Below are 13350 nucleotides of genomic sequence, written 5' to 3'. Positions count from 1 at the left end.
AGGCCCTTGGAGCTGGACCTCTGTGTCCAGGCTGAATGATGCGGGTGGAGACTCTCCTTCAGGTATGCAGGGACAAAGCCCATTTAGGGCTTTAAAGGTCAGCACCGACACTTTGAATTGTGCTCGGAAATGTACTGGGAGCCAATGTAGAGCCTTTAGGACTGGTGTTATATGGTCCTGGTGTATTCTAGATTAGTTGTAGTTTCCAAATCACCTGGTTAGTTGGTTTTAATGTATGTATGTGGGGCTTATTGTCTGTCTGTCTGTCTGTCTGTCTGCCTGCCTGCCTGCCTGCCTGCCTGCCTGCCTGCCTGTAAGTCACTTTGTGTTGCCTGGGGCAAGATAACATGAGAAATTTTTAATAATAATAATAATAATAATAATAATAATAATAATGCAAACTTGCACAACATCTTTATTCTTAGCTTTCACCTGTAAAATGGGAATAATATGTAGTGACTCAGGGTTGTTAGAAGGATAAAGGGGATAATCAAATGTTGCTACCCATCTTAAACTTTTGGGACAGGACACACTATATATATAAATGAAAACAACCAAGCACAAGTCTTTAAAACACACAACATGATTTCATTTTATTTAATTGTTTAATCAGTTTACATTCCACAATTGACAGTTTACTTTTTTCATTTCCCCCCATGAACAAATTGTTTACAACCAGATGAGATTGTAAATTGATGGAAATACAGAATTTTCTGCCAATTGAAAAAAGAAAAAAAATTGAAGGTGCATTTGGTAATGTGTTTATTCCATTCCCCCCGCCTCCCAGCAAAGTCCTGCGATACTTTGTGACCTTCACAATTTACTTTCTGTTTCTTTTTCCTTTTCCTCCCAGAAAAGTTCTACAAAATTCAAGTGTCCTTCGCAGCTCCAATATTATACCAGAACTCGGCAATTTCCCTTTTCATTCCCAGATGTTCCTCTCTTGTTACAATGAACAAAGAGCCCCTGGGTTTTACAGGTGTGCGGAACCAGTAACCTGAAATAGAACAGCAGGTTGGCTTCTGTTGTATCCAACTACCTTGGCTCACCTTTGCTATGTGAAGAAATAGATGCAGTAAAATGAACCCTTAGCTGTAAAAAGATCAAACAACACACATTTATTCACATCATATCAGAAGAAGAATCAAAATATACTAATTCAGGTTATTGGATTTTATTTCATTTTAGCACCAAAAGCCGTTTTGGCCACTTTGCATCTCAGAAGCTGAAAAGAATGTGCTACATTCTGTCCTCATTCACATTAACTAATGGGGCTTAATCACAAAAAACACCACTCTGACTTCTGTGATGGATAGTGAGGCAAAAGACACAAGGCTGGATAGAAAGGGTCTTAAGGAGTTCAACTAACTAGGAAAAAAATGTCTTAAAAAGATCAACATTACCCTGATATTTAATATGCCATGGTTTAGCGTCTTCTAGCTCAGCTTCCCATTCAGTAATAATGAAGCACGATTTAATGCCAGAATTTGATAACAAATATTCCACTGTAGAGATGCACTTGCTACCAGCAAAGCCCAGTGCACCACACTGCTCATGTGCCTCTCATGTGCTTGGCAAATTGCCTGCTCTGACCTTCCAAGCAGGAGGTTATTGTGCCCCAGACTGGGGGTACCACACACACAGCTAGTGGGACTGCTTGGTTGTATGCCTCACATGCTTTTCACATCTGAATGACAGGAACACAAGCTATAGTCCTAAGAACATACATCCGGGTATCAATTCGTTTTTCTGACTGATGTAAAGAGGTCACACACATCCTAAGGTGTGTTGAACTAAGGCCCTTTGTAAACACTGGGCAGTCGTCATCACTGAGCCACCAAGGTGCATCGTGGGAGAATCACTGCTTACCAGCACTCAAGCAACTAACACATGGTTGGTAATCTGTAATTCTGCCATGGGAGGTTTGCTGTGGGGATAACATTTCTGGTAATGTTCGATGTACTCCTTGCACAGTGTCTACAACATCATATCGACTGTGCAGGTCCTTCCCTTGTCTATCTTTGGACAGGCATCAAATTAAATGTCTTTATTTTCTGCTTTCTCTCTCTGCATCAGATGCTTAACTCTCCAAGACATTTCTTTCCTAGGGGTAGGAAGAGACCCACAGAGCCTCCTACTCTACTGTTGAGGTGGAATAGTGGGGCTGCCGAGGAGGAGAAGGATCTGGACTCCAATGAGTCTACCTGTGGCAGCAACAGCAGCAAACGATGCATTCCTTGGAGGCCAGATCTGCTGCCCCTGTGGATCCAACTGCCTGAGGCGGTTGCCTCACCTTGCCTCATGAGTGGGTCGGCCTGTGCTTAGCATCATTTCAGTACCCTCGGTCAACTATTTTCCAGAAGAGTGTTCTTCAACCTTGGGTGCTCAGATGTTGTTGGATTACAACTTCCACCATCCCTAGCCTCCTTAGCCGATGGTCAGGGATAATGGGATTTGTAGTATAGCGACACTTGGAGACCTGACGTCGAAGAACACTGCTTGAGAACAAGTCAAACAGCACAAAGGTGAAACACTTTTGCAGGTAACTTTCTGTGGTAAATGAGAAATTTCAATGGACTCATTGGCCTGGTCCACACAGAAGAAGAGGGGAAATCGCCTCAGGACTGCACCACTTCAGACAGTAACAGATTTACAAGTCTGTATATGTTCAGATGTACAGTGGTACCTTGGGTTAAGTACTTAATTCGTTCTGGAGGTCCGTACTTAACCTGAAACTGTTCTTAACCTGAAGCACCACTTTAGCTAATGGGGCCTCCTGCTGCTGCCGCGCCACTGGAGCAAGATTTCTGTTCTCATCCTGAAGTAAACTTCTTAACCTGAAGCACTATTTCTGGGTTAGCGGAGTCTGTAACCTGAAGCATATGTAACCTGAAGCGTATGTAACCCAAGGTACCACTGTATATACATGCAGAGATGGTTGTTCCCACAAGGAAGCACTGGATTGTGTGATTCCCCCATACGCATTCAAAGATGGTGCAGTTCCCAAAAACAGTTTAACTATGTATGTGACCTGCTAGGTCATGGATTGATACACAAGCCTTCCAAGAAGTGGACTCTTTTCAGAAACAGGTGACGGTCTAATGTTAAATACTTTAGAAGCAATGGGGAAGTGTGGGTGTAAAATGCGGAGGGCAGTCTTGAGAGAAGAAACTGAGGGGAATGTGGAGACCTTGAACTGTGCTGAAGAATAGGAAGTATCACTTCAGACAATACATTCCCCTCAAAGCATACTGCCAGAAGGTACTTAGATTGTGAATTGATGAAAAAGAAACCAGTAAACTGGGTTGAAACGCACATTGTTCAGAACCTCAAACAGAGTGAACCTCAGAGGTCACCAATGATGTTTTAATTCTGGTTGCACTCTCTTCTCAACGATATAACTGATTACATCAGGCCTGCATAACTCAAATCTCACCAAGTCGAGCTCATCTTACCAGCTACATTATTGTGATTAAGAGCCAAGCCACATGTTTCCTAAATTGCCAAGACTGGGGCCAGAGGAAAAGCGGTAGGGATTTTTAATTTATTTATTACAAACTGCTCCATATGCCTCTTGATTTGCTTTACTGTGCATTCCCACAATAATTAAAGCTGCAATCCTATAGCTACTTACCTGGGAGTAAGCCCTATTGAATTCAGTGGGACTTACATCTGAGTAGACACGTATACGATTGCACTATTAACAAAGGCAAGATTGTATAAAGTGTTCTATTGAAAAGCAAGTGTTACTGGCCCTGCTAAGTAGTGCTAATAATATAGTTGTTCTAGACAGGTATGTTTGACTCCTCGGTTTTATGTTTCATTCATTTTAAAACCTGTACATCATTTCTCATCAGACCATTAGTTTGGGGGTCCCTGGAACTGGCAGTGTAATATTCTTAAATCAGTACAATGAAGCAAAATTTTTAAACAGAGGAACAACAATGCTATCTGTTCTCACTGGCCGATGTATACCATGTCTTCCAAAAACACACACCTTAGTTTTAAGGATGAATTGTTTAGCTTTAGCACAACACAGTTTTAATACCTCCAGATTGTGAGCAGTAATCCAGAACAAATAAATAATAATGTCCCATAAATCTGTACCCACTTTTGACTGCAGTGCCACAAATTCTGTATTAATGGTCACAGGTTGCTTAATATGAAAATGCCTGTAATTTTGTAAATGGCTGTACAAAATGTCAGGGTTAAAAACTGATGTCTCTTTCACACAAGGCAAATAATAACAGTTACAAACACTGCATTTCCCCCCCAGTACACAGGTGACCCTCTTTAACATTTCTTGCCTTAAACAATGGGGAGTTGTGTAGCTGGCTTTTTAACACTAGTCTGTCAATAACAGACAGAGCTTGCACAAATCTGGCGCATAGGCTGGTTATGCTATCTTTCAAAGACTTCATAACTACTCGTAGCATCTCTGACTCACTTTGTAGCAAGAGCTATGCATTTCCACAGTTGTTCAGAAACAAGAATTTTGTCCCCATTAACATGAATCTGATCAATTTTTTCCTGTTTCTTATTATCAAATGTCCTAGAAGATAATGCCAGGATTTCATGGCTGAGAGCATAATAGATGATCAAATGTTTTCAGATAAACCCCCAACCCCACAGCCATTGGTTATGATGGCAAGCTGTTGGCCAAATTCTCATGGCTACACTGACCAAACGTCTGTGATTGGTAGGGTAAAAAACGAAACAAAACCCCACTTCCTATATATAAACAAGACTTTTTGCAAGCATTGACCAATGCTAACGCCTCCTATTTTATTTGGCACACTGGTATTCCATTTTAGCCCTAGATGCATATACAACTCATCCCCAGTTTTTGTTACTTTTTTTTTTGGTAGCAGTGCAGCTCAAACACTTGTTTATAACAGACCCAATGCTACTTCTGTTGACTTTTCAGAGCAACAGTATTTCAAAAGAGGTGCAGTCCTTATCATTTTAAAAAGATTCACGACCTCCCTTTGATCCTCAGAACTCCAGTTCTGTTTGTTATGTTGACATACACAATGAAGAGCCTAAGTGTCTCTGCTGGATTCGGAATATAGTTTCCCACAATATTTATTAAACATTCACATAAATTTATGAAATAGTTCCTTCTCTGTTGGCTCAATCATGGTGGGCAACTTCAGGATGATCAAAGTGATTAGCGGGACTATCATTTGTAGAAGATTTTTAGTATCTGATATTTACATTTGCTATAGTAGAAAGGAGGTGATAATAAGACTGAATCATCAGTCTTGAACCCACTTACCTGGGAGTAAGCCTCACTGAACTCAATAGGACTTACATCTGAGTAGACAGGTAAAGGCCTGTGGACTTAGCGTAACTTTAACAGAACGGCATCTGGCTGAGCTGCACTAGTTGCAAATATTATCACCTCCTCACTGCAACTAAAAATGGCAGATCTGGATACAAGGAAAAACCAAATTCTGAGCGCAGGCACCTTGTATTTTGCTTTTCAAAATATATTACACAGTTGCACAAGCTACTTCATCTTACCCAGTCATGACCCAAAACTTCAGAAATTATTTTTAAATAAAAGTGCTCATGATGGAACCCTTGGAACAGAAAACCTATCAAGGGACAGAGAAGACCGGGGTTGCTCCTCCACACAGTGGAAGTTCTCAAGAGTTCACATTTCTGCGGAAACAGGATGGGTTCTGCCAGTTGTTATGTAAATGATACCATTCTGCTCCATTTTGCAAAAAGGGAAGCAGTTGCAGAATCCACAGGGCCTAGCATATGAAGAGAGACCACAGTTTGATAGGACCCGGCAGTACAGGATGGCAGAATAAGGGCCATAGGCACAAGCCAGGTCACTATTATGCTCCGCTGAATTAAGTCACAACTAACTAGTTTCTAAGTCTGGCAAGATCAAGGGGGTAACTACACCACATTGGGTTGCTGTGTGTGTATATGTTGCACAATGTGCATTTCAATCCCTTGCGAAAAGAAACTCCCTGCAACTAGAAAAGTAGCACATCAGTAGAGCCTAGCCTTTTCCCTGGTATCCTATTTTTCTGCATGCAAGGGAGGCAGTGGGGGCTGGTGTCCACTGAGACTGGTTGGGTGGAAAGCAGGCAGGAAGACAGTAAGTAGAGCCAGAGCCAATGATAAGCAGAGCCACCTGATGCTAACTTTGTACCCATCCTCTTTCTCCCTGCTAGAACAACTCTGAGACTAGGGAGGAGGAAGCTGACTGGCAGTGCCAACCCCTGGATTGCTTCTAAGTAGGGAGGGCCAGTGGGGGCTAGCTAGGGATAGGCATATCTGTCAGTTTTAGTTTCTCTCAGTTTTTCGTTTATCCAGTCACATTACCATATAAGTTTGCCATTTTCCCTTTTAAAAAAAAATCCATTAAGTGTGGATTTTCCCCCTAATGTACAGATATTTGTATGTAGTTTTCCTAATATACATATTTTTGCAAATCCCGCCACCCCAAATATAATGCATTTTCACTAAATGCATGCATTTTAATGCACTCTTTACTCTGGTATGTGCATTTTTATACACATTACTTAGAAACCTGCACAGCAAAATTTGAAGAAGCTCAAGTCTCAGAGGATGGCTGTATTTTAGTTTGCAGGTCGTGTGATTTTGGGAGGCTCATCTTTAAATGGATCAGATTTCTCCCCCATTCCTTCGGCATTCGCCCAAATGGGTCAACTTCCATGGAAGGGAGGGATTTCCTCTTCCCTATGAAGAAGCAAGCACACAAAGTCTTCTTATTTACAGCCTGAAGTTGGGCAAACCAGAAATAGATGTACCTCTTGATTCTGCCAGATGTATAAACCAGACCTTTATGCATCTTTGATTTCAATGGGCCTTGAATCTTATGCGGGCCTGTGAAGCGGTTGTTCTCCTGTAACTACCATTGTACATCATGCAGGAATGCTGAAATCACATAGGATGGAAAACTAAGAAACTGATTAGGGGATAGTATTCATGGTATTCTTCCCAGTGTGACGCCTTCCATCTGGTTTCTACATTATTTGAGGGGCAGGAGCTCTGGAGGCTAGCCCATTGGGGCAAATGGGGCAGTGCCCCAACAACTCCACCTGCCTGTCTTCTTACTTGCAACCAATTGGGGCGGCTCTGCCTGTCATCTGCTCTGACGCCAGCTGCTATTGGTCCCCTTGCCTGTCATCCGTACCAGTTCCGGGGGGGGGGGGGAGGAGTCAGCCACCACCGGGTGCGAGATGGTGCTGTGGGAGGGCCCAGGAATGTATAAGAATATGGCTTTAAATGGCAATTAACTTCTGGACTGTGCCATATGGCTTCTGAAAGGAGCGGACGCACCCAGTCTTCTGCTAAAGGAGGAGGAGAATCGAACTGGTTTCAAAAGATATACCGAACTCCATTTGTTGTTGCTTAGTCAGGCAGCCTCGTAAGGTCACTTGCTGGAGAAATAAATGACGACAGAACCCTTTTGGTGAGCATGAATCTTGGCCAAGGTCAGAGCAGTTGATGAAGGATAATAACCCAACAGGAGCAGCTGCTTAGAGCCGCTGGTAGGAATAGGATAGTAAAACAATTTGTTGGAAAGAACCACTTTGCCTCTCCTCACTTTCTCCCCAATAAACTTTTATGACATTGACTTTATTATGACACAGAGACCTTACAAGCCTTTCAGAGACAGGGAATTTTTTCCCCCTTTGACAGCAATACATGCAAACAGTTTGCTTAGAACCAGTGACTTCTACAGTAATAGGAACAACGACAGAGGCTTCGATGCTCTTGATCTCCCTTGCCCTTCTGAAAAAGAGGGAGAATCAGCGAGGCAGTTTCAGGGGTGCTCGAAAAAATTCCTTAGGAAATGATGCTGCATTTTTTAAAAACTCACTTTAAGAGTGAATCCCCCCTCCCCTCCAGTTCACAATTTATAGTTTGTACACCCCCCCTTTTTTTCTTTTTTACAGGCATCTGGATCCAAAAAACAGTCACACGTGAAAGGTGCCGGTATGAAAATGGAGCTCATGGAACAGAAGCTCTTCCATTTATAGAAAACATTTTCAGGAGAAAGAGAGTCAGGAAGAGGGAGGGAGGGAGGGAGGGAGGAAGGAGATGTAGTGTGGGAGAAAGACTCACATTTTTCTGCACTATATGAACAAGGGAAAGTCACAAGATGAGTCCAGAAAGATGAGAAAACGTCTGCAGGGACCCTCCTGCTGCACCATGCACTGTGCAAAAGCACCAGAGCTGCTGCTGGTAGCTGCCTATGTGTGTGAAGGCAATGCCTTTGCAATCAATGCCTGGTGCATTTGAGCCTCAGCATGCTCCTAATGGTGTGTGGTACTGCAGCTGCTGTGGTTGCGACCTATCAGGGCTCAAGTCTGCAGCAGGTCCTGAACTCAGCCATGACACTTATCAGAGGAGGAAGAAGCAGGAGCAGGGAGATCAGCTTAGAGACACTCCAAAACCTCAATAGGCCAGAGCAGGAGACATGGCCAGATGAACCTCAACAAGAGCTTCCAAGTCTGTTTTGCACCTTTGGTCTGAACAACAAAATGGCTTGGTTTGCTTCTGCTTCCTGGAGTCAGTTTACTTTGCCTTTGCCTCACTTCATCCCACCCAGCCTCTGCCACTGGCTCGCTACGTTTCCTGGACAGAAGGACCACTCTGCTCATTAATACTACTTACCTGGCAGGATCTGGCTCTGACACACCTGTAAATCCCTCCTCTATCTCTCTTATTAAATCTCATTTTCTAGTGGAGGCTGATTTCAGGCCACCACCACCCTCCAGCAATGAGTACAGGTTTTGCCCAAGTTCATTTTCTGCAGGATGTTACTGCCCATGGCCCTGCTAGTCTGGTCTGTTGGCCTCAATTCAAGGCCAGCTTACCAAAAATGCCTGGAAGCATTGGAGTCGTTAAAGCAATTATCCCCTTGCCACAGCAGTATCGAATGCCTGTGCCAGTTCCTATTCCCAACTGATGCCAAGAAAGGATGGAGAAGGAGATGCCTCATCAAGATGGTTGCCCAGTTGCCAAAGACTATTTAAAGAAATACTGTTCTTTAAATTTGCTGTTGGGTAGTGGGCTGCCGGGCTGCACCCTAGAGAGAGAAAACTGTATCTCTAAATCCCCCAGTGCTATGGGAAAGAAGCTGATCCTTTGTCTACTCAGGTCACATCCGCACCCAATCACGCGGTAAGCTATATTTCCTGGGATTCTTTACATGGAAGGCATGACTGCTAAAGTGGTATAAATGTGTTCAAATGTATGGTGTGGATGTGATCTTAATCCTTCTGATCTTATCTAGGGCTGTGTCCCCCCCCCCAAAAAAAAAATTGTTCATCAACTAACAAGAAAAGAAATTGCATTTGATAATGATCAAAGAGGAAGAGAAAAATTCAGAGAATTCTCATGGATAGTAAAGTTTTTGAGGCACTTATCTCACTTTTGAGGTTGCTTGGGTGTGTGTTTTGAGTGCCTTTTAAAATTCATTCTGCAGGTTCCCCATCCCTGCATTAGAGGGTGGTGCCTGGTGGGACAAGGAGTGTCTGCTGTCGATCAAGAGTCACAAGAATCTCCTGCTGTCTTTTCTTTATTTAGGTTGTAAAGAAGGCTGATTGCTGAAGAATTGATGCTTTTGAATTATGGTGCTGGAGGAGACTCTTGAGAGTCCCATGGACTGCAAGAAGATCAAACCTATCCATTCTTAAGGAAATCAGCCCTGAGTGCTCACTGGAAGGACAGATCCTGAAGCTGAGGCTCCAATACTTTGGCCACCTCATGAGAAGAGAAGACTCCCGGAAAAGACCCTGATGTTGGGAAAGACTGAGGGCACAAGGAGAAGGGTACGACAGAGGATGAGATGGTTGGACAGTGTTCTCGAAGCTACCAGCATGACTTTGACCAAACTGCGGGAGGCAGTGGAAGACAGAAGTGCCTGGCGTGCTCTGGTCCAGGGGGTCACAAAGAGTCGGACACAACTAAAGGACTAAACAACAACAAGCTGCTGGGCCCTGAGATTTCATTAGGGCCATGGGGCTGGGGGAAGCACTAAACACCCCCTGCCCTGAACTGTTTCCTCGACTTAAAGACTGCTGCTGTCCATGGAAGAGAAACAAGATGGGCACCGTAGTTTTATTTGTAGCCCACCACATTTAGCAGGAGCTCCAAATGATGTGTTTTAAATTGGGGTTGGCATGGTATCTCTAATAGGTTAATATCTCCCCAGTGTTGAAGTTCTAGTCCAATTCAGTCTCCCCTGCCATTTTCAGGTTAAAAAAAAAAAAGGCTCTGGAAGATCTGATATTTCTTTACTGCCATCACTGCATCCAGATGAAATTATGGCAACTGGGTTTCACAGGCAGTAGTGAGGGTTAGGGCGGGAGGGTGACTGCTGTCATTGTAAGAGTGGCTGGCTTTGACTTCCTGCTGAAACCTGTAATTGATCAGTTAGTATTAATCAATCAAGTAGGTACAGATTGAAAGTATGGGGTTATTTTTTAAAAAATATTAGAGTCGTGCCCTATGGATTGGACCTCTGGGCAAGCGGCCTTGGTGAAAACCATCGATGCACGTACAATAATGCAGGCAATTTCCAAATGATAAATCATCTGTCCATAATACTTAGTCCAGAGAAACTGTTGTCTTCAGTAGAAGATGCTCAGCACCCACCCAACCTCCTGGTCTGAAGTGCTGCAGTATTCCATCCAATTAAAAGCCAGATCATCTAAGAAACCATCCTGTCTTGCATCTTGAATTAAGGCAGATGGGGCAGCCATTTTGACTCCAGGACAGAAATACTTCTGGCGCCACCCAGCAAAGGATCCATTTTGGGGAATCAGAAGTTCACCACAATTAAAAAAAATATTCTGACAGGGTTTTTTTTTTTGTCAGGCATTCTGTGCCTCAGTTTCAAACTAGTCTAGGTAGCCACAAATCCACTGGTATTCTTCACAAATTTACATATATATATATATATATTCACATATATACACAACAGGAGTTTGCTGAGTTTCATTTTGCCATTGTGATACTACTCCTGTTACAAGGAATGTCCGCCTGGAACTGCCCTTAGCAGGGCACAACACTAGGTGGCGCCGTAGTGCAACACTCCCAATGGGGCAGGAGCTGGAAGAATGGAATATGCTTTGCCAGCATGGCTTTGAAACCCAGGTATCTTACTTCTTGCTCTTTTCAGAAGGTGCAGGAAGGACAGAAGCAATGCAGAGGCAAAGCCGAGGACCCCAAGGGCAGGTGTGAGACATGCCCAACTGGACAGCGTAGGCCACTGGGACTGGGGAGTTGATGTTTACTGGGAAATTCCATAACCCACAGCTGGGCAGTTTTCTTTATGATCCATTCTGGCATCATTTGCTTTCAGCGGTAGGTGGTGCCTATGGTAGGGTGGAATGCAGGGAGCCCGACAGTAGGTGGAGCCAGAGCTGAGGACGAGCAGAGACAATTGGCTGTAGTTTCCACCCAGTCCTCCTGAGTTCTGCAAGGGCAACACTGGGACTATGGAGGAGAAAGCTGGCAGTGCAGTTCTCTGCACTGGTAGGAAGAAGTTGGGCAGGTTGGGGGAGGGGGGACAAGTAAGGTTGATGAGGCAGTGCCTTATTCATGCTAATGGACTTGCCTCCACTGTTGATTTTTAAGGTTATCAGAGAGACTAGAAGAAGAAGTGTGTTTGGATTTGATATCCCACTTTATCACTACCCGAAGGAGTCTCAAAGCGGCTAACAATCTCCTTCCCCTTCCTCCCCCACAACAAGCACTCTGTGAGGTGAGTGGGGCTGAGAGACTTCAGAGAAGTGCGACTAGCCCAAGGTCACCCAGCAGCTGCATGTGGAGGAGCGGGGAAGCAAACCCTGTTCACCAGATTATGAGTCTACCGCTCCTAACCACTACACCACACTGGCTCTCAAGGTACTAGTGAAGAACTCAAGGACTAGTGAAGAAGGGAATCCGGGGGGGGGGGGTATTTTTTTAAAGTCCATAGAAGTCCATTGGTTTTATGTTAGGAAAGTCAGGGCAGGACTTTGAGGCAGAGGTTCAGGGTCCCACAGCAGAATGGGCAAGAGGACCCCCAAATGGGCTGGCTTACCACAGTCTGAAATGTGAAGCAATGCAGATTAACAGCTAAAGTAGACCCTCCAAATATCCCTATTTTCCAGGGGCATCCCTGATTTAGAGAAGCTGTCCCGGTTTCTGATTTGATCCCTGCTTTTCCTTAGGATATCCCTCTTTTCATTGGAGAAATGCTGGAGGGTAGGGAGTTATCTGTCCCCCAAGTCACTGGAAGGCAACCCTGTATAAGGAAGGTTTTTTTCCAATACTTAATGTTTTATTATGTTTTTATATATGTTGGAAGCTGCCCAGAGTGGCTGGGACAACCCAGTGAGATGTGTGGGGTATAAATAGTAAAATTATCCTTATGGAATGGGACGCCTCTATTATCATCGGAGAAATGTTGGAGGGCATGATAAAGGGAACCCCTACCCTGTAATAGTATTAAGTGCAGGGTTTAAAATTACTTAACTGCAGTACCGTATGTTTGATTCAGTTTAGCCAGCCATGTTTTTGTGGTGTGGTTTTATAGATTTTTCAGCTGCCTTGGGTTTCTTGTTTTAAGGTAAAAGGGCAGAATAATGCCAGTATTAATAATATAGGAATGAGAACCACTAGCATTTAGGGCAAAACCCCCAGCATGTGTGGACCAGTTGTGGTTGGGAGGCATCTTAGTCTTCTACATGCACTGCCCAAATGACTAAAGCAAACATTGGACACAGTAGCTGCTGGAAGTCAATGGATTTTGTGAGCTTTAAAGGAGACTAACCAATGGTGGGTCATCCCAGACCATGAGTATCTACTTTCGCATGTACATAAGCAGAGTGTAATTCTGCGGATTTAGTTAAGCAAAAAAGTATTGCTTTCACTAGGTGGAAATAAAGTCAGAGTTTTGGCTTCCCTGCAAAATGTCAATCTCATTTCAAAAGAATTTTGCAAGGACTGGATTTCACCATAGAACATGAACTGTGCATATATATATATATATATATATATATATATATGGTGTTACATATTACAGATGCCACATTTAGACCTTATAATAGAGTAATTTAAGTCACTGCAGCAAAAGAAATCCTCAACAGTCCCCTGGTTTTTACTATTTCATATCAGAAGAGAGAGCAGAAAATTTGTAGAAGATCAAATGACAAATCCACAAAGAAAGACACTAAAGCGATGGAAATTGCTCTGTAAAAATAGTAATGGTTCAAATTAGGTGTCTGAGCTTCCGCTCGGCTCCCGAGAGCTATAAATAATTCAGCTCATCCAAACGAGAGGCGTTCTGCAGGCGTGTGGCGGAGA

At 43.5% G+C, this 13350-nt stretch overlaps 1 long non-coding RNA gene across 1 annotated transcript; it reads left to right on the top strand.

Moving 5' to 3' along the window:
* Window positions 1–573: 573 nt before the first annotated feature.
* LOC310742827 lies at window positions 574–10479 on the top strand. Its single transcript, XR_014538702.1, has 2 exons — window positions 574–2666; window positions 2911–10479. It is a non-coding gene; the product is annotated as an uncharacterized lncRNA (long non-coding RNA).
* The last annotated feature ends 2871 nt before the right edge of the window (window positions 10480–13350 follow it).

This window comes from Podarcis filfolensis (genome assembly GCF_964270895.1).
Source record: "Podarcis filfolensis genome assembly, chromosome: 10".
In the NCBI taxonomy this organism is placed as follows: Eukaryota; Metazoa; Chordata; class Lepidosauria; order Squamata; family Lacertidae; genus Podarcis; species Podarcis filfolensis.
The sequence above is the reverse complement of the archived record's forward strand: the minus strand, read 5'-3'. Positions and strand labels throughout refer to the sequence as shown.